The 22,337-nt window shown below is 38.9% G+C and overlaps 1 pseudogene; it reads right to left on the bottom strand.

Moving 5' to 3' along the window:
* Positions 1-21,759: 21,759 nt before the first annotated feature.
* Positions 21,760-21,937, bottom strand: LOC129519017 (U4 spliceosomal RNA; annotated as a pseudogene).
* Between the last annotated feature and the right edge of the window lie 400 nt (positions 21,938-22,337).

Genomic DNA, 22,337 nt, shown 5'->3' with positions numbered 1-22,337 from the left:
AATGGAAGAAGATATTTGCACAGGACATACCCAATAAAGGGTTAGTATCCAAAATATATAAGGACTTGTAGAGCCAAACACCAAAATATCAAATAATCCAATTAAGAAATGTGCAGAAGACATGAACAGATATTTCTCCAAAGATATCCAGATGGCAAAAAGACACATGAAAATATGCTCATCATCACTTACCATCAGGGAAATGAAAATCAAAACCTCACACCTGTCAGAACCGCTAAAATCAACAACGTAAGAAACAACAGGTAATGGCAAGGATGTGGAGAAAGGGGAACCCTCTGGCAACATTCGTGGGAAGGCAAACTGATGCAGCCACTGTGGAAAATTATATGGAGGTTCCTCCAAAAATTAAAAATAGAACTCCCCTATAATCCAGCAATTGCACTACTAGGTATTTACCCAAAGAATACAAAAGCACTAATTCAAAGGGATACACACCCCAATGTTTATAGCAGCATTATTTACAATAGCCTAATTGTGGAAACAGCCCAAGTGTCAATCAACTGATGAATGGATAAAGAAATGGTGTCTATATATACAGTTGAATATTAGCCATAAAAAGAATGAAATCTTGCCATTTGCAATGACATGGTTGGAGCTAGAGAGTATAATGCTAAGAGAAATAAGTCAGGGAAAAACAAATACCATGTGATTTCACTCATATGTGGAATTTAAGAAACAAAATGAACGAGTGAAAAAAAGAGAGGGATGGAAACCAAGAAACAGACTCTTAACTACAAAGAACAAACAGATGGTTACCATAAGGGAAGTGGGTGGGGTGTTGGGTAAAACAGTTGATAGGTCTTAAGGAGTGTACTTGCTGTGATAACACTGGGTGATGTATGGAATTGTTGAATCACCATATGGTACACCTGAAACTAATATAACACTGTATGTTAACTAACTGGAATTATAATAGAAACTTTAAAAAGATTAAAGCATAGCATTAAAAAATAGACATTCCAGGGATCCTTGGGTGGCGCAGCGGTTTGGCGCCTGCCTTTGGCCCAGGGCGCGATCCTGGAGACCCGGGATCGAATCCCACATCGGGCTTCCGGTGCATGGAGCCTGCTTCTCCCTCTGCCTGTGTCTCTGCCTCTCTCTCTCTCTCTCTCTCTCTCTCTCTGTGACTATCATAAATAAATAAAAAAATTTAAAAAAAATTAAAAAAATAGACATTCCAAAAAACCCCACATGTACACAAATGTTCAAAGAGTCATTACTTACAACAGCCAAAAAGTGGGAAAATAACCTAAATGTCCATCAATGAGGAATGGATGAACTTTGGTCTAGCCATACAACTGAATATTATTCAGCCATAAAAAGGAATGAAGTCCTGATATATGCTGCAATATGAATGAACCTTGAAAACATTATGCTGAGTGAAATAAGTCACAAAAGACCACATATTGTATTATTCCATTGATAAGAAATGTCAAGAATAGGTAAATGCTATAAAGACAGAAAATAGATTAATGGTTGCCAAGGGCTTGAGAGCTGGGGTTGCTAATGGAGATGGGGTTTCTTTATGGAGTGATAAAAATATTCTAAAATTAGATTGTAATCATGGTTGTCCAACTCTGTGATTGTACCATAAGCCACTGAATAGTATACTTTAAATGGGTAAACTGTATATCACAATAAAGGTGTCTTAAAAAAAACTTTTGCTTATTTTTCAGTCTCATTCCTCTTAACAAAATCTGAATTGATGGTAAGCATGTATTTCATGCCTGAGCCCAAAGGGTACAATAATCACACCATTTGAATTTTGGGAGGAAACTTGTCATCATATCCTTCTCCTTTCAGACCTGGCAGACCAAGGAAGACAAGGAATAAAAGTAGTAGTCTCAGCTCTGTCTCATGACTTTAGCAGGAAGAAGAGGGGCAGGTCCAAATGGGGAAGAAGAACAATCTCCCTTGGCAGGTAGAGTGGTTAAGAACAGCATTTTAGGCAAATCAACCAGTTTTTAAATCCTGACCCCACCAACTTACTATGTCACCTTCCTAAATTAATTGACCCTCTCAACTTTTGCTGTAAAGGGGGGCTAATATAAAAGCACCATCTAAAGTGCTATTATGAAGATTCAGTGATATAGTCTATGTGAAACACTTAAAGTAATGCCTGCCATACAGTAAATACTCAACAAATGTTAGCTGCTAGACTTAATTATTTTTACGGAGGTGAGATTAAAGCAAAACAATACAAGGAAAAGTAAAGTGCCCTCAGCTTTGGAGTCAGCTCTGTTAGTATGACCTTAGGAAGTCACTTCATTTATCAAGCCTTAGCTCCTCTGTAATAATAAAGATAATAATTTTCCTCTAGGGAGGCAGTTTTTTCCATATATTTTTTTATAAATTAATTTTTATTGGTGTTCAATTTACCAACATACAGAATAACACCCAGTGCTCATCCCGTCAAGTGTCCCCCTCAGTGCCCGTCCCCATTCACCCCCACCCCCCGCCCTCCTCCCCCTCCACCACCCCTAGTTCATTTCCCAGAGTTAGAAGTCTCTATGTTCTGTCTCCCTTTCTGATATTTCTCACACATTTCTTCTCCCTTCCCTTATATTCCCTTTCACTATTATTCATATTCCCCAAATGAATGAGAACATACACTGTTTGTCCTTCTCCGATTGACTTACTTCACTCAGCATAATACCCTCCAGTTCCATCCACGTTGAAGCAAATGGTGGGTATTTGTCGTTTCTAATGGCTGAGTAATATTCCATTGTATACATAAACCACATCTTCTTTATCCATTCATCCTTCGATGGACACCGAGGCTCCCTCCACAGTTTGGCTGTTGTGGACATGGCTGCTAGAAACATCGGGGTGCAGGTGTCCCGGCGTTTCATTGCATCTGAATCTTTGGGGTAAATCCCTAACAGTGCAATTGCTGGGTCATAGGGCAGGACTATTTTTAATTCTTTGAGGAACCTCCAGACAGTTTTCCAGAGTGGCTGCACCAGTTCACATTCCCACCAACAGTGTAAGAGGGTTCCCTTTTCTCCACATCCTCTCCAACATTTGTTGTTTCCTGCCTTGTTAATTTTCCCCATTCTCACTGGTGTGAGGTGGTATCTCATTGTGGTTTTGATTTGTATTTCCCTAATGGCAAGTGATGCAGAGCATTTTCTCATGTGCATGTTGGCCATGTCTATGTCTTCCTCTGTGAGATTTCTCTTCATGTCTTTTGCCCATTTCATGATTGGATTGTTTGTTTCTTTGGTGTTGAGTTTAAGAAGTTCTTTATAGATCTTGGAAACTAGCCCTTTATCTGATATGTTATTTGCAAATATCTTCTACCATTCTGTAGGTTGTCTTTGAGTTTTGTTGACTGTATCCTTTGCTGTGCAAAAGCTTCTTATCTTGATGAAGTCCCAATAGCTCATTTTTGCTTTTGTTTCTTTTGCTTTCGTGGATGTATCTTGCAAGAAGTTACTGTCTCACATTTATATCTTTCATCCATTTTGAGTTTATCTTTGTGTATGGTGCAAGAGAGTGGTCTAGTTTCATTCTTCTGCATGTGGATGTCCAATTTTCCCAGCACCATTTATTGAAGAGACTGTCTTTCTTCCAGTGGATCGTCTTTCCTCCTTTATCGAATATTAGTTGACCATAAAGTTCAGGGTCCACTTCTGGGTTCTCTATTCTGTTCCATTGATCTATGTGTCTGTTTTTGTGCCAGTACCACACTGTCTTGATGACCACAGCTTTGTAGTACAACCTGAAATCTGGCATTGTGATGCCCCCAGATATGGTTTTCTTTTTTAAAATTCCCCTGGCTGTTTGGGGTCTTTTCTGATTCCACACAAATCTTAAAATAATTTGTTCTAAGTCTCTGAAGAAAGTCCATGGTATTTTGATAAGGATTGCATTATACGTGTCAATTGCCCTGGGTAACATTGACATTTTCACAATATTAATTCTGCCAATCCATGAGCATGGAATATTTTTCCATCTCTTTGTGTCTTCCTCAATTTCTTTCAGAAGTGTTCTATAGTTTTTAGGGTATATTTTGAGAACCATTTGAATGGTAAATGGTTCTCCAACCTTTTATTTTCAGGTTGTAGGCATGCTTTTGTCTAAAATGAGTCTCTTGTAGACAGCAAATAGATGGGTCCTGCTTTTTTATCCAGTCTGAAACCCTGCGCCTTTTGATGGGGTCACTGAGCCCGTTCACGTTCAGAGTTACTATTGACAGGTATGAGTTTAGTGTCATCATGATATCTATTTAGTCCTTGTTTTTGTGGATTGTTCCACTGAACTTCTTCTTAAAGGGGAATTTTAAGAGTCCCCCTTAAAATTTCTTGCAGAGCTGGTTTGGAGGTCACATATTCTTTCAGTTCCTGCCTGTCTTGGAAGCTCTTTATCTCTCCTTCCATTTTGAATGAGAGCCTTGCTGGATAAAGTATTCTTGGTTGCATGTTCTTCTCATTTAGGACCCTGAATATATCCTGCCAGCCCTTTCTGGCCTGCCAGGTCTCTGTGGAGAGGTCTGATGTTACCCTAATATTCCTCCCCATGAAAGTCAGGGACTTCTTGTCTCTTGCTGCTTTAAGGATCTTCTCTTTATCTTTGGAATTTGCAAGCTTCACTATTAGATGTCGAGGTGTTGAACGGTTTTTATTGATTTTAGGGGGGATCTCTCTATTTCCTGGATCTGAATGCCTGTTTCCCTTCCCAGATTGGGAAAGTTTTCAGCTAGGATTTGTTCAAATACATATTCTGGCCCTCTGGCCCTTTTGGCGCCCTCGGGAACCCCAATTAAACGTAGGTTTTTCTTCCTTAGGCTGTCATTTATTTCCCTTAATCTGTCTTCATGGTCCTTTAATTGTTTGTCTCTTTTTTCCTCAGTTTCCCTCTTTGCCATTAACTTGTCTTCTATGTCACTCACTCGTTCTTCCACCTCGTTAACCCTGGTCGTTAGGATTTGGATTGCATCTCATTCAATTGATTTTTAATTTCTGCCTGATTGGATCTAAATTCTGCAGCCATGAAGTCTCGTGAGTCCTTAATGCTTTTTTCTAGAGCCACCAGTAGCTGTATAATAGTGCTTCTGAATTGGCTTTCTGACATTGAATTGTAATCCAGATTTTGTAACTCTGTGGGAGAGAGGACTGTTTCTGATTCTTTCTTTTGAGGTGAGGTTTTCCTTCTAGTCATTTTGCTCAGTGCAGAGTGGCCAAAAACAAGTTGTATTGGAACACGGGGGAGTATCTTCTGAATCTGTAGACTTTAAGTCCCTTGACTTCCCCTGGAACTGGTCCCTCCAGCTGGTCTTCTGGGGGAGGGGCCTGCTGTGCTGATTTTCAGGTGTTAGCACTTGGGGGAGCTGCTCTGTCCCTGCCTGCTGCAGGGCTCAGTGGGGGTTGTTTACCCCGTGAGGTCCCAGGAGGAACAGCCGCAGTTGCTATGGCAACTCTGGAAGCCTGGATTCAGCCTCCGCAGGAACTACTGCAGGGCCTGGAGGCTCCGGGGCAGGAGCGTCCTTGCTGTCCTGGGCCCTCCCGGCCTCTGCCTGTCCCGGGGGAGGCCGGATCCTGGGCTGTGTCCCGGCGCCCAGTGCTCCGGAGCCTGCGCTGTGGGATTCGTGCTCCCGCCCCGCAGCCCCCTCTGCGGAGCCGCCGCCCGAGCCCCTCCGAGCTGCTCCGGGTCCCGCCGTGCGCGCTGCAGCCCTTAGGGAGCTCGGCGCACTCTCCCGGGGGGCAGGTGTCTGTTAGTGTCCCAGGGAGCCTGAGGGCATCCCCGCCCTCCTGGGTCCTGCTCCAACTCCCTGCGGGCCCCTTTCCCCCGGGAAGGTTGGTGCAGCTCCTGCTCCTCCGGGACGGGGCTCTCCTGTCCTGGGGACACTCGCCCCGGCCTCAGCCCGGCTCCTCGCGGGGCCCCTCCCCCTCAGAGGCCTTTTGTTTCTTTATTTCTTTTTTCAGTCTTCCTACCTTGATAGAAGCGCGAACTCTTCTCACTGTAGCATTCCAGCTGGTCTCTCTTTAAATCTCAGGCCGAATTTGTAGATTTTCAGGATGATTTGAAGGTTATCTAGGTAATTTTTTGGGGACAGGTGGTTTGGGGACCCTACTCTTCCGCCATCTTGCCCCTCCTCCCTTCCATATATTTTTAATTGAAGTTCAATTTGCCAATATATATAGTATAACACTCAGTCCTTATCCCATCAAGTGCCCCCCTCAGTGTCCGTCACCCAGTCACCCCATCCCCTCTCCCGCCTCCCCTTCCACTACCCCTGTTCGTTTCCCAGAGTTAGGATTCTCTCATGTTTTGTCTCCCTCTCTCATTTTTCCTACTCATTTTCCCTCCTTTCCCCTATAATCCCTGCATTGGGCTCCCTACTCAGTGGGGAGCCTGCTTCTCCCTCTCAGGCTCCCCCTGCTTGTGCGCATTCCCTCTCCCTTTCCCCACCCTCCTCTCCCTCCCCCCTCTCTCCTCTCCCTCCCCCCTCTCTCCTCTCCCTCCTCTCCCTCCCCTCTCCCTCCTCTCCCTCCCCTCTCCCTCCTTTCCCTCTCTCTCTCCCTCATCTCCCTCTCCCTCGTCTCCCTCTCTCTCTCCGTCTCCCTCTCCCCCTCATTTATTTATTATGAATTTAAAAAAAAAAAGGTGTGGTCTAGGGCAGCCCCAGACTGCCTTGAATACTGGCTCTCACCACTTACAAGTTGTGTGACTTAGAGAATATTTAACTTCTCTTTAAATTTTTTTAAAAAAGATTTTATTTATTCATGAGAGACACACACACAGAGAGAGAGAGAGAGAGGCAGAGACACAGGCAGCAGGAGAAGCAGGCTCCATGCAGGGAGCCTGACTTGGGACTCGATCTGGGTCTCCAGGATCACGCCCTGGGCTGAAGGCGGCGCTAAACCGCTGAGCCACCCAGGCTGTCCACGAATATTTAACTTCTCTGTGCCTGAGTGTTCCCTTCTGTCAGTTGGAGCTGACAAAAATACTTATCTCCTTGGGTTAGTGTGAGGAATTATTGTGTTAATCCAGGAAAAGTACCTAACATAGAGTAAGTACTCAATGAATATTAACTATTATTATAAAGTTAAAGTCGGAAACAAATGAGATCCTTAGTAAAGCTGGACATCTGCTAGGTCCTCAGTTAATGGTGATTCCCCTCCTCAGCCATCCCTTCTGTGCACCAGGTCAAGACTGTTTGGACTTGCAGAGAAAATGCTTCAGATTAAGGAGGTCCCCATAGAAGAATGTTCTGGCAATCTCAGTACTAACATCTGATGGGAATAAAGTCATCTATTAGCTTCCAGCAAGATGATCACCTATATTCCTAAGAAAACATCCCATTCAAAACAGTAAGGAAAGAACTATTTCACCTGTAGATTACTTGGGCTTGAGTTTGAGGATGGTTTAAGGACACCCTCTACTTTTCTCAAACCCCTCCTTAGATTTGGGAGTCAACTTAAGTGTTATTGAGTTCCTGACCTTTCACATATCTTGCACTATTTTTAAAGTCTAAATATACAATTTTTTGAACAAAAATCCTAATTTAATTTTCACAACAGATGTAATTTTATTTAGTAGCAGTTTTGTTTGTAAATTAAACAAAAGGGAAAGAAGTGTGTAACACCATCCATTCATTCAACTAATAGTTAAGGTATTGTTTTATGCTCGGAGGATTCTGAAGTAAACAAAATAGGGAAAGTGCCCCACTTTTATGGGGTTTCCAGCCTAATAAAAGAGATTTACATAATTACATAATATTTTATATATAAAAATACACACACACATAATCATTTTTTACCCTAATATATCAAGGCAAAACAGATGTTTTCCTTGATTCCACAGCTATTAGCAATAGCCTAAATTTTGTTACCACAATAACTAAAATATGTTTACATTAATTTTCAGCAGAGATAGTCTTATTTTTCTCACTAAATGGAATTTGTAATGGGATTTTTTTAATGTCTAGCAAAAGGATGGCAAGCCCCTGTCACTGAAGGAAGTTGGATTTAAAGATGCTTTAAACAGGTTGAATTCCACTCTTGATAAAGACTACCAACTTCTAGCACATGGAAATCTTGTCCATTTTGTGCATGCTACAAATATAGCCACAGGCTAAAGAGCTTTGGCAAAAGCTTCTCTCTAACTGGGTGATTTAAACCTTAAGAGACCATGTTATGTTTGTCAACTGTTTAAGTTTCTTAAATATGGCCCCTCATCCAGAATTTGCTCCCTGCTGTTAACTGAGTAAAACCACATGGTTTTGAATTCCCATTTTCCTCCCAGCTACTGATTTTCTATCTAAAAAAGAGTAATTAATGGAACTCACTTCCTCAGGTGTTGAAATGGTTGTATTTTTTGCAGGGGAAATAATTTGGGAAAATGACGTGAGTGAAAAATCTTTCCAACTTGAAAATGCATCAGGTTAAATGTGAATAAGTTAAAGTGCTGGAAGAAAAACCAATTTGTGCCCTGATTTGTCTACATTTTTTAGTTTGATAAAAGTGTAATAGCAGACCAAACTCATTAGTAGATAAAACAAATGATAACTTCTAGTTGAGAGAAAACTCCTATTTTGGCTAAGCTTAAACAGCTACTGTTTAGAAATCCCATAAATGACTATGTATTTAAACATCTTTTATAAATTGAAAACCTTTTGTTTTCCTTTAGAAATGTAGGCAGTGGTAAGAATAAGGAGAAGCAGATAGAGGAGAATAATGAAACTGGATAAATTAGATAATGCTATGCATTTAGAACATAATTTTGGTCACTTTCCCAGAGCCTGGTAGCTTTAAGTAAGCCTGTTGTAAGAATCAGACACTTACTAAAACCTTCTATAAACAAATCCAGTTTTGACAAAACAAGCTTAAACGATATGAAATTGAGGAAACCATGTGTCTTCTAGACCTTGCTGGAATGGCACTCAAAACCCTTAACCCGGGGGATCCCTGGATGGCTCAGCGGTTTGGTGCCTGTCTTTGGCCCAGGGCGTGATCCTGGAGACCCAGGATTGAGTCCCACGTCGGGCTCCCTGTATGGAGCCTGCTTCTCCCTCTGCCTGTGTCTCTGCCTCTCTTTCTCATAAATAAATAAATAAATAAACAAACAAATAAATAAAATCTTTGAAAAAAACAAAAAACAAAACCCTTAAACCTAGAGCCGTCTCTGCCCGCGTTCTGAGACCTAGTGTTCCTTCATCAGTTCTATGAAGGGGATACTTTAATTATTAAAGAAGTAACACCCTTCTTGGCTCCAGAGCCTCCAGGCTCTGAGCATAGGGTTCACATAACAACGCTCCAGACTTGACCCCTAAATGGCGTACAAGGCCAACTTCTTCTAATTGGCCTCACTACCCACAGGATAAAGTCCTGACTCCTTGCATATTTAAGACACTTCATGAACTACTTCCTGTAGTTTCTCCTGCCATGACTCCTGACACCTCCTCACACTCATCCTTAGCTCCAGCCAGTTCTCCAAACATGCTGCACAGTCTCATCCCTCTGCTTTCAGAGAGGTAGATTCTTCTGCCTGAAAATCCCTCACCCAACTTCCTCCATTTACCTAATTCCAGCTTGCCCTTTTATGTCAACTTAGATTTCATCTCCTTCAGAAATACCCCTTATTATACTAATAACAGCATATGATATTCAGGTAGGATAATTGTTTATGCTTTCTGTTTCTCCCTTTATACTGCAGGTTTCTTGACGGCAGATACTAGTTCACACCACTAGCACTTGGCACAGTGGCTTTAGCTCTTTGTAAACATTTCAGAAATAAAGCATAGTAATATTTTATGAAAGAGATGCATTCATGACACCTTTGCTGTGCGCTTCATATTCTGGAGATACTTTACACTAACTTCTCCTTCCTGACACTATTATTAAATGTTGGAGCATCTTAAATCCTGCTTCTATCCCTGCTATCTTCAGAAAATTCATCCACACCATGCTTACAGTTTACCTCCCATGTAAAGCTGACTTTCAAATTTATATTTACAGTTTAGATCTTCTCTTAGTCCCAAAGCTTTATGTCTATTTGGGTTTTTGGGGTTTTTTTAGAATTAATATTTATTTTTATTTATGAAGCTCTTTGGCTTACCTCGGTGGAGAGTTAATTTCTTTTTTTTTATTTTTTATTATTTTTTTATAAATTTATTTTTTATTGGTGTTCAGTTTGCCAATATATAGAATAACACCCAGTGCTCATCTCATCAAGTGCCCCCCTCAAGCCCATCACCCAGTCACCCCCACCCCCAGCCCACCTCCCTTTCTTCCACCCCTAGTTCATTTCCCAGAGTTAAGAGTCTCTCATGTTCTGTCTTCCTTTCTGATATTTCTTTATGTCTATTTGGATGGCTCGATGACACTTTAAACCTCATGTGTCCAAAATGGAACATGTGATCTTTCCCTTCCAAATCTAATTCCTTCCAGTGTTCTTTATATTTCAGTGAATGATACCCCTATTCAACCAGCTAGGAAAGCCAGACATATTAGAGTGATTCTAGACATTCTCTTCTCTCTCATTCCTCCCATATAGAATCTATCACCAAGTGCTCACCAAGTACTGTCAATTCTATTTCCTAAATATGTCTCAAATTTATTCACTTCTATTTCCACAACTATTACCTTTTAAACTACAGCATTCACTATTTTTCCTATATCATCTCTTGCCCTCTATAGTCTATTCTCCATGCTGTAGCCAAGGCAATCTTGCCAAAATCTTTTTTTAAATTTTTATTTGTTCATGATAGTTACAGAGAGAGAGAGAGAGGCAGAGACACAGGCAGAGGGAGAAGCAGGCTCCATGCACCGGAAGCCCGATGTGGGATTCGATCCCGGGTCTCCAGGATTGCGCCCTGGGCCAAAGGCAGGCGCCAAACCGCTGCGCCACCCAGGGATCCCGCCATTACTTCTTTAAATAAACTTTTTCTCTTCTCCTTTTGGGACTCCAATGAAGCATAGATTGTTTCCTTTAATGATGTTCCATAAGTCCTAGAGGCTTTTTTCTGTCCTTTCATCCTTTTTTTTTTCTCTTCAGAATAGATAATTTTAAATGATCTGTCTTCAAGCCCATTGATTCTTCTGGTTGTTCCAGTGAGATGATGAAGCTCTCTACTGAATTCTTCAGTTTAATCATTATATCCTCAGCTCCAAAATTCCCGTTTGATTCTTCCTTATGCTTTCTTTTTCCTGGACTTCACATTTGGTTCTTGTATTATTTCCTGATTTCATTAAATTGTTTATTTGTGTTATCTTGTAGCTCCTTGAGAATATTTAGAAAAATTATTTTGAATTCTTTGTCAGGCAATTCACATATCTCCATTAAGCTGTTCTTTCTTCCTTTTTGGCATGGTTATTATCAGGTGTTTTGTTCCACTATGTTGCTAAAGTTTCTTAAGTGGACTTCTGTGGTCTCTGAGCTCTGTTTTTGTTCATGGACTGCTAGCTAATTTGTTGATCTTTGTGGGAGGACAGAGGCTGGGGTCTCCTACTTCATTATGTTGGTGACATTGTTCCTCAGCTTTGGCTTTGATATTTAAAGGCTGAATAGCCAAATATCTTCTTCAACTTTGAATCACTTAGCTTTTGTTGCAACAACAAACAACTCCTAAATTGCAGTGGCTTACAACAAGAAATAGTTACTATTCATCTTACATGAAGAGTAATGGTTACCTATAACTTTGCTGAATTTGACTGGGTTCAGGTGGCTTCATGAGTATTTTCATTTAAGGACCCTAGCCAGAGGAACTGCTACTCTCTTGGGCATGCTCTTCTCTTGTTGTAAGGCTAAAGCTCAAGGGATACAGAACCAAACCATAAAAGTGTATTTAAAACTTCTGCTTTGATATTGGGGTATATTATGTCTACTATATTAGTTACTTATTGCTATCTAACAAACTACCAAAATCTTAGTTGCTTACAACAACACATTTATTATCTCACATTTTCTGTGGGTCAGGATTCTGGACATAGCTTAGTTGGGTTCTCTGCTTAATGGCTTCACTGGCTATTTGCTGGCTGTCAGATGAAGGCTACCCTCATTGTCTGTAGGTTGCCCTCAGCTCCTAGAAGCTTCCCATAGTTCTAGATGCTGCTTGTAGTTCCTAGAGCCCTTTCTGCAGTTCAGTGCAATGTAGCAGTAGGGTTGGTTACATCATGAAGCTAGCATGAAGTCTCTAAAGTGAATCTGCTAAGCAAGACTAGATCTTATACAATGTAATTTAATCACAGAAATGACATTTCATCACTTTTGCCATATTCTATCAGTTAGAAGCATGTCACAATTCCCAGCCACACTCAAGGGGAACGGATTGCACAAGGACATGAACACTAGGAAATGAAGATCATGGAGGCCATTCTAGAGTCTGTACATCACATCTACTTACATTCTATTGACAGAAGAAAGTCACATGGCTAGCCAACCCCAAGGACAATGGGGCAGTAAGGTATACTCTGCCTACAGGATGGGAAAGGAATAATTATGAACACACACTATAACCTACCAAAATCTTAATTTCTGCCATTCTTAAACTTGTGATGATCAATGATCATGTGATCACCTTGGCTACTATCATATTGATTAGCATAACAATGACAATAACATGCCCAGGGAAGTCATTTGGCCTTCTCATTCTCTTTCCTTTTTTAAAAAAATATTTTATTTATTTATCTTTAGAGATACAAAGTGAGAGAGAGAGAGAATGCATGAGCAGGGGAAGAGGCAGAGGAAGAGGGAGAGAAGCAGACTCCCTGCTGAGCAGGGTGCCCAATGCAGAGCTCAGTCTCATGATGCTGAGATCATGACCTGAGCCTAAATCAAGAGTCAGATGCTTAACCAACTGAGCCACCAAGGCACCCCATATTCTCTTTCTTTTCTTAATTTTTTATTTAAATTCCAGTTAGTTAACATACAGTGTTATATTAGTTTCAGGTGTACAATATAACAATTCAACACTTTCGTACAACACCCAGTGCTCATCACAGCAAGTGCACTCCTTAATCCCCATCACCTATTTTACCCAACCCCCACCCATTTCCCTTCTGGTAACCATCTGTTTGTTCTCTGTAGATAAGAGCCTGTTTCTTGGTTTCCCTCTCTCTTTTTTCTCCCTTTGTTTGTTTGTTTTGCCTCCTAAATTCCACTTATGGGTGAAATCACATGGCATTTGTCTTTTTCTGACTGACTTAATTTCACTTAGCATTATACTCTCTAGCTCCAGTAATGTCATCACAAATGGCAAGATTTCATTCTTTTCATAGCTGAGAAATATTCCATTGTGTGTATGTGTGTGTTTATATCATTTCTTCTTTATTCATTCATCAGTCAATGGACACTTGAGCTGTTTCCACAATTTGGCTATTGTAAATAATGCTGCTATAAACATCAGTGTGCATATATCCCATTGAATCAGTATTTTTATATTCTTTTGGTAAATACCTAGTAGTGCAATTGTCAGGTCATAGAGTAGTTGTTTTTTTAAATTTTTGAGGAACCTCCATATGGTTTTCCACAGTGGCTGCACCAGTTTGCCTTCCCACCAATGGAACAAGAGTGTTCTCCTTTCTCCACATCCTTGCCAGACTTGTTTCTCGTGTTGTTGATTTTAGCCATTCTGACAGGTGAGTGGTGATATCTCATTGTACTTTTGACTTGTATTTCCCTGATGATCAGTGATGTTGAGCATCTTTTCATATGTTTGTTGGCCATCTGAATGTCTTTTTTGGAGAAATATCTATTCATGCCTTCTGCCCATTTCTAAACTGGATTATTTGTTTGTTGGGTGTTGAGTTTGATAAATTCTTTATAGATTTTGAATACTAACCCTTTATCAGATATGTCATGTGTAAATATCTTCTCCCATTCTCTAGGTTGCCTTTAGTCTTGTTGATTGTTTCCTTTTTATTTTGATATAGTCCCGATATTCTATTTTTGCTTCTGTTTCCCTTGCCTCAGGAGACATATCTAGAAGGAAGTTGCTATGACCAATGTCAAAAAGTTACTGCTGGTGTTCTCTTCTAGGATTTTTGTGGTTTCAGGTCTCACATTTAGGTCTTTAATCCATTTTGAATTTATTTTTGTGTTTGGTGTAAGAAAGTGGTCTAGTTTCATTCTTAGCATAACAATGATAATAACATGAACAAGGGAAGTCATTTGGATTTATTGTTAATATCTTAATATTCACTTTAAACATAGGTAAGCATTCTAGGTATAACATGGAGAGAAAATATCATAATATGTTTTAATTCTATCAATCAGTTGAAGGATAAATGTTTATCAAGATTTAACAAAAATTAATTATGATTGTAAGAGCTATTAATTTTACCTCCAGAAAACTTAAATAATTAAATAGGGAAGTAGATTGGTAGTTAATATAAATTTTGAGAGAGGGCACTCACTAGATAACATTAGGAAGAATACTATATCAATTTTGAGCCAATAAATCTTTAAAATTTTCAAAAAGTTAAGATCCAAGTATACTATAATTCCAAACTTTAGACTTGCTTGAGATATTGACACTTACAACACTAAACAAAATAATATATATATTTAAATTTTAGGTATTAATTTCATTATTCTTTCAAGAAAAAAGTCTTATGTGAGAATTTGTCACATCTTATGAGGATGGCTTAAGACCATATATGTCAACTTTGCCATCTCAAATTTTCATGGAAGAAAAATATCCAAAATTTAGATTAATAAACCATTTCCAAGGGGAGTAACAATTTAGCTAAGACCCAAAGGAGTTAGCCAGGCAGAAGTGGAATGGAGAAGGTAGAGGAAGATTCCAGGCAGAAGAGTGGCATATAAAAGAATGGCAAGGTGGAATACATACCAGAGGGGCTGAAGTGCTGCAAAAAAGGTTATCAACTTACAATGCTACCACAACTTAATGAATTAAAACAACATCCTTTTGTTATCTCACAGTTTCTATGTGTCAAGAGTCAAAGCAAAGTTTAACTGAGTTCTCTGTAAGGCTGCAATTAAGGTAATAATCAGGACCGGGCTGTAATCTAAAGGCTCAACGAGGGAAGGATCAATTTATAAGCTCATTCCAGTTGTCAGAGTTCCTTTTATTGTGACTTTAGGAATCATAGTAAGTTGCTTCTTCCAAATTAGCAATGAAAAAACAGAAAGACTCTAAAACAAGTTGGCTAGCAAGATGGATTATCACACAACATAATGTAGTCACAGAGGTGACATCCCATCACCTTTGTCATATTATATTGGTTAGAAGCAAGCCATAGTTCCTGCTCACATTAAAGGGGAAGGGATTATACAAGAGGTGTGAATACCAGGAGATGGGGATATAAAGGGAAACCTCAAAATCTGTCTACCACAGAGGGACGTTGTGGTGCCAGGTAGGTGGTAGAGGTTCACCTAATCCACAGTTTGGCCAAATGTTGTTTGGACAGGCATCAAAACCAATATTCACCCAGAGCTGAGACCAAATCCAGACATACTCATGATATATTCAAATTCTGGTATACAAGAATAAATTGGAAATTCCATTAGAATACTACTCATAACAAAATTATTAAAATATTAGTAGTAATTTTTAAAAGTGTATCATTATAATCTGGGAACAAAATTTCCAAACACTGTCACACTGCCAATCATACTGTTGACCTCTCCTTTATAGCATTTTTACAGCCACAACTTTACATGTATTTGTATGACTAGTTGATTTAATGTTGGAGTATTACGCTAGACTGAAATCTCCAGAAAATCAAGAGCCTATGTTCAGTTTTGTTCATGGTAGTACATTTGGTGGAATAGAATTATTAATTCTCACATCTGCTTTTCCCCCACCTATCTTCATCCCTCATGAGAAGGGGACTGTTAATGTCATAAAAATGCATCAAAGTTATTATATCAGAGGTGGTCAGTAAATAGCAAGAGAAGGGTTTATGAACAAAGTTCCCTTTAAAATTTTTAATAATTGTACAAATTTGTCCAATGGTAGGGAAATGTCCAACGGTAGGGGAATTGTTAATTATACCATGGTAAATCTAATCCATACAGGAAGAATGTATATCATTCCTTCCTCTAGTAGGCAGTTACCTTCCCAGAGATACAGAATACAAACCAGACTGCTGCCCCAGGAGTATCACCTGCATTTCCTAATAATAGTGTAGCAAAAAACTAATGTATTTTGGAGTTAACTAGATCTAGGTTCAAATTCTAATTCTACCAGTCTTGAATGGCCAAAATGGAAATCTGCCTATCCTGCATACAGTTTGTCCAAAGCAGTTTTCAAACTGTGGTCCTTAAAGCAGCAACAGCAGCATCACCTGGGAACATGTTAGAAATGCAAGTTTTTGAGTCTTGACTCAAACTTACTGACTCAAAATCAATGGGGATGGGATCCAACACTGTTTTAACAAGCCCTCTAGGTGATTCTGATGCACCCTCAAATATGAGACCCCAAATTCAAGTCATATCTATTTTACCCGTCCCATCTTGGTTATTTTGGTTTCCAACCACAAGGTGGCAACCTTTGTCTAAAGTCTTATGAGTTGGCCAATGGTACAATAAGTATATCTGGTCTAGTTACCTGTCCAAAAAGTAGTAGGTAGTAATGTGATATAGGGATGTGAGAGAAGTGGGATATGGGAGAGTAAGAAAAGAGATGGAATGAGAAACAGAGCTGGAGGGGGCCTTATCGCTGCTTTGAACATAGCAAGTTAGCTAGGGTAAGGGAGAGAAGTGGTGGTGCTAGGGGCACTGGTCAGGTAGTTTACCACCTAACAATTCAGCTCATTCTGGGTACAAAAGAATGTACATCAATGTTGCAGAGTTTGTGGGCAACCAATTTCATCTATTCTTTTCATCGTAATAATCCCCAGACACCACCCAATGGCAAGCACCTCCCTGCACCATCACCTGCCCTCTTCCTAGGTCCTAGAGTTGCACCTCCAACTCTAATCATGAACTCCTTATCCAATTCTCTTCCTATTATTGATTTCCCACTTTTAAAACATTTCCACAGCTCTCCCTGAAGCCCTAATGCAAAGTAAAGCAAGCTCAGCCAGAAATACTGCTGTTGCCCCTCTTCATGGATCATTCCTTAACTGAGACATGGTACTTCTGCTGAAGATTCTACTTTCTGTACAGCCCCTATAGTGAAATATGTTTATTTTTTTTATTACCCATAAGTTATAGAGATTGGCAAAGTAGGTAGAGGATGGGAAAACTCAAAAACAGGAGTCTTGGGATCCTTGGGTGGCTCAGCGGTTTGGTGCCTGCCTTTGGCCCGTGGTGTGATCCTGGAGACCTGGGATCGAGTCCCACATCGGGCTTCCTGCATGGAGCCTGCTTCTCCCTCTGCCTGTGTCTCTGCCTCTCTTTCTCTCTGTGTCTCTCATGAATAAATAAATAAAATCTTAAACCAAAAAAAAAAAAAAAAAAACCAAAACCACAGGAGTCTTGAGACAAGATACAATTTCTCATCCCTGGCAATGGGATCCATGCAGACATGTCACCCAGAACCTTAGCTTCTCAGTTCTGTTGAATGTCTCAATTCTATTTCACTCCAGCCACTGTTACCCATGACCACACAGTGACACAATGGATGTTTTCAAAACCTAGAAGAAATCCACATTGGAAATCTTTTTTGACTCATTTATCTTTTCTTCTTTCCTGCTTTCTATAAGATAGATGGACTTTTCTTCTTCTAGTTTAAAAGTTACACGTTCTATTTTTGTTCTTTGTTTCCTTTAACAATCATGTTAACTCAGTTTATAAACATCTGTACTCTCCTTTTAACAATATGACTTACGCCTTTTGATTCCCATCACACCTCCCCTGTCATTTTGGTAATATTTAAAAATTTAGTTCTAGGTTACTCCATAGTAAGCTTTTTCTTCATTTTTGTCCAGTATTTTTAAATTTTTCACATCAGCAATAAATTATACCATGATATTCAATCACTCTTACTTCCATATCTCTTGTAGCATCTCTTTCTTCTCTTCTCACCTGAAGACCTTTTCCAAAATTGTCTTCAGGAAGGATCTTTGTGGGCAGTAGGTCTGTCAAACTTTCCCAGACAATGTATGTCCCAGAATATTTTTACTTTATTACATTTAAATGAAAAATGGATGAAAATGAAATTATAAGTTCAAAGTTCTTTTAAACATCGTCTTTAAAGATGTCGTTTATGTATACAATGGAATATTACTTAGCCATTAGAAACGACAAATACCCACCATTTGCTTCGACATGGATGGAACTGGAGGGTATTATGCTGAGTGAAATAAGTCAATCGGAGAAGGACAAACATTATATGGTCTCATTCATTTGGGGAATATAAAACATAGTGAAAGGGAATAAAGGGGAAAGGAGAAAAAATGAGTGGGAAATGTCAGAGAGGGAGACAGAACATGAGAGACTCCTAACTCTGGGAAACGAACTAGGGGTGGTGTAAGGGGAGGTGGGCGGGGGGTGGGAGTGTCTGGGTGATGGGCACTGAGGGGGGCACTTGATGGGATGAGCACTGGGTGTTATTCTATATGTTGGCAAATTGAACACCAATAAAAAATAAATTTATTTTAAAAATAATAAAATATTAGTTGTCTTCTTGTATTCAAATTTGTTAATAAGAAATATTATCAATTTAATTCTTTCCTTTGTAGAGAATTTTACTTTTCTATTTGGGAGCTTTGATAAGTCATTGATATTCTTAAATTTTATTATAATGTGTATATGTTTGTTTGTACATACATATACATATATAGGTCTTATTTCTCCTAGTCTACATCAGCCACAATGTGTTAGAGGAATGGAGAGAAAAGAGCACTAGGTACCATAGAACCTATTGATAATTCCCATTTGCTGCCATTCCATACACAACTGCTATGATCAAGTTTTCATCTTGAAACTCTTTGAAAGAAGCAGCACTGTGAGGAGACAATGCCCCGGGTTGTAATCTACCAGCCGTGGACATCTGAAAGGGATGGAAGAGTGAATAGCTAATGAAGTAGTCCCCATCTATTTTAAATAACCTCCCTCTCAACCAAGTAGAGCTTTTGCTGCCCTGATATGCTCTGATATATTCACAGACACTGGTAACTGTGGTTTGGGATGTTTCCACTGACTTCTGTAGTGAAGGGGTTAATAATGTAGGTTCTGTGACAATTAGAGGAAATACAAGAGCAAACTTCAAATGCTTTTCTTAAATGTATCTTCTCGCTGCTGCCTCCAATTACTCCCTATTCCAGGCTGCTAAAGAAAACCACACAGCCAATTGAAGCCACCACAAACAGATGGCTTCTTTTCTCACCTGAGCCCTCAGCAGCACTCAGCTATCTCTTTACTTGTCAGCTTTTTCTTCTATTTGTTTAGTACCTATTCAAATCTCCACCACACTCATCAAGCCCCTCCAAACCCTATTCTTTTCAGCAATTGACTGAGAAATCACACCTTGCACATCTCCAGAGGCACCTTCTCATATGAGAATGGCCATCCTAGAACACAACATAGAACACAGTGAAAATTATATCTCTAGTTGTGCTAGATTGCAGCCCGTAAGGACTTTGAGTCCTGCTTCAAAGAAAAATGAAGACAATGAAATGACAAGAGAGGAAAATCACAGTCCTATCTCTATATCCAGTGAATATATCCTTCAGGAATGAAGCAGAAATCAAGAGATTCTTGGATGAAAGAAATCGAGGAGAATTTTCCACAAGTAGACCTATGCTTTGTCTAAATGAAGTTCTTGAAGCATAAAAGAAATGATAAAAAGAGGAAACCTGAAACATCAGGAAGAAAAAACAATGTAAGAATAAAATTATAGGTAAATGCAATAGACTTTCCTGCTCTTGAGTTTTCTAAATTTCATCTTATGGTTGAAATAAAAATTAGAATATTGTTTGATGTGATTCTCAAAATATATAGAGGAAATATTTGACAAAATTATATTATAAATGGGGAAGGTATAGGAATTTAAAAGGAAATATTTTTCCATAACTCATTTGAACTAATTAGATGTCTACACAACCTCTAGATTTTGATAAGCTATTATGTATAATGTAATACCTACAACAACCACTAAAAATTTTAGATAAAGAGATGTACTCAAAAATACTAGATAAATCAAAATGGGATTCTAAAAAATATTGACATAACCCACAGGAAAGCAGAAAAAAGAAAACAGAAATGAAGAACAGAGGGAACAAAGAGAACACACACACATACACAAAATGGAGGACTTAAGCCTCAACATTATCAATAGTTACATTATGTAAATAGTATAGGAATTTGATCCACCAGATGGCATAGACCCATCTCTCAATAAAGTGCATCTATACCTAAAATCATACCTATAAGATATTGAACACTTTTTAGGACCACAAAAAGACAAGTATCCTTATTTTTTACCACTCTTATTTAACATCTTATTGGAAGCCCTAAGTAGTGCAATAATGCAAGAAAACGAAATGAAATGCATACAGAATGTAAAGGAAGAAATAAACTTAACTTCTGTGTAGTCATTAGAAAAACATCAGACAAATTCCAATTAAGGAACACTCTATAAAATATCTGACAAGTACTCCTCAAAATGGACAAGATCATCAAAAACAAGGAAAACCTCAGAAACTATCACAATCAGGGAAACCTATGGATACATGATTATTGAATAGAATATGTACTAGATGGTATCCTGGAACCAAAGAAGACATTAGGCAAAAGCTCAGGAAATCTGAACAAAGTAAGGGTTTTACTTAATAATAATGTGTCACTATCAGGTCATTAATTGTGACAAATGTACCTTACTAATGTAAAACATTAATCATAGGGGAAACCAGGTGTGGGAGATATAGGAACTCTGTACTACCTTGGTAACTTTTTCATAAAGGTGCTCGGCAAAGTGAAAAAAAATCTCAATGCCAATAGTCATTAGGGAAATGCAGATTAAAACCACATTAAAATACCACTCTATACCTATTAGAATGGCTAATTCTAAAAACTCACAATAACAAGTAGTGCAAGGCTGCTGAGCAACTGGAACTCATACATTGTTGGTGAGAATATAAAGGTGATACAGAAAATATCAGATACAGATGATTTTGAAAAACATTTTGGCAATTTCTTTTAAAGTTAAACATTCACTTACCACGTGACCCAGCAATTCCACTTCTGGATAATTGCCTAAGTGAAATGAAAACTTATGTTCACACAAAAATCTGTATAACAAATGTTTATTGCAGCTTTATTCTTAATTGCCAAAAACTGAAAACAACCCTACTATCTCTCAAATGTTTAATGGATAAACAAAGATTGGTACATCCATATAATGGAATACAATTCATCAATAAAAAGGAAGAAATTATTGATATGTAAAATAAACCAGACTTAAAAGGTTACATATTGTACAATTCCACATATATAATGTTCTGGAAAAGTCATGACTGTAGGAATGGATTACTTAGTGACAGAGGTTAAGTGTTGTGGAGGAAGGTTTAACTACAAAGAAGAGGCTCAAGGATATTTTGGGAGGTAATGTAGTTGTTCTGTGTCTTCATTGTGATGCTGTTTAAACCTATACATTCACTAAAACTCATAGAAATTTACACCAAAAATAGTAACATTAAAAAATAAACCCTCAAATCAGTTACATTTCTATATTTCCTCAAAAAAAGAGTTAGAAAGCAAAATTCTTAGAAGATACCCTTATGACAGCATCATAAATACTGAAGACATAGTAGCCAACCTAACAAATGACATGCAATAACTTTAGGGAAAATTATGAAAATTAATTGGGAGGTATTGTTATGAAACTGAATGGGTTCCCCAAAATTTATATGTTGGAGTATAATCCCTAATGTGATGGTATTAGGAGGTGGGGCCTTTGGGAACTGATAAGATCATGAGGATAGATCCTTATGTTTTCAATTAGCAATAATCGCGCCTCGGATAAACCTCATTGGCTATGATACTGCCACTGCGCAAAGCTGGATAGATCCTTATGAATGGGATTAGTGGCCCTATAACAGAAGCCCCAGAAAGCTCTCTTGCCCCTTTCTGCCATGTGAGAACACAGAGAGAGGACAGCCACCTATGAACCAGGAAGTGATACCTCACTAGACACTGAATCTGCTAGAGCTTTTATCCTGGTCTTCCTAGCCATCAGAACTATGAGAAATAAATTTCTATTGTTTATAAGCCACACAGCCTATGGTATTCTATTGCAGCAGCCCCACTAGACTAAGACAGACATAATGGAAGTCCATATGAAGGAGAGATACACCATCTTCATTAATTGCATCACTCTGTAAACATGTCAATTTTCCCCAAATTGATCTATAGATGCACTGAAATCCCAATAAGAATCCCAACAGGATTTTTTGTGGGTG

The sequence above is a fragment of the Nyctereutes procyonoides genome, unplaced genomic scaffold, assembly GCF_905146905.1.
Source record: "Nyctereutes procyonoides isolate TBG_1078 unplaced genomic scaffold, NYPRO_anot_genome, whole genome shotgun sequence".
Lineage (NCBI taxonomy): Eukaryota > Metazoa > Chordata > Mammalia > Carnivora > Canidae > Nyctereutes > Nyctereutes procyonoides.
Note: the sequence above shows the minus strand (reverse complement) of the source record. Positions and strands in the feature narration are given on the sequence as shown.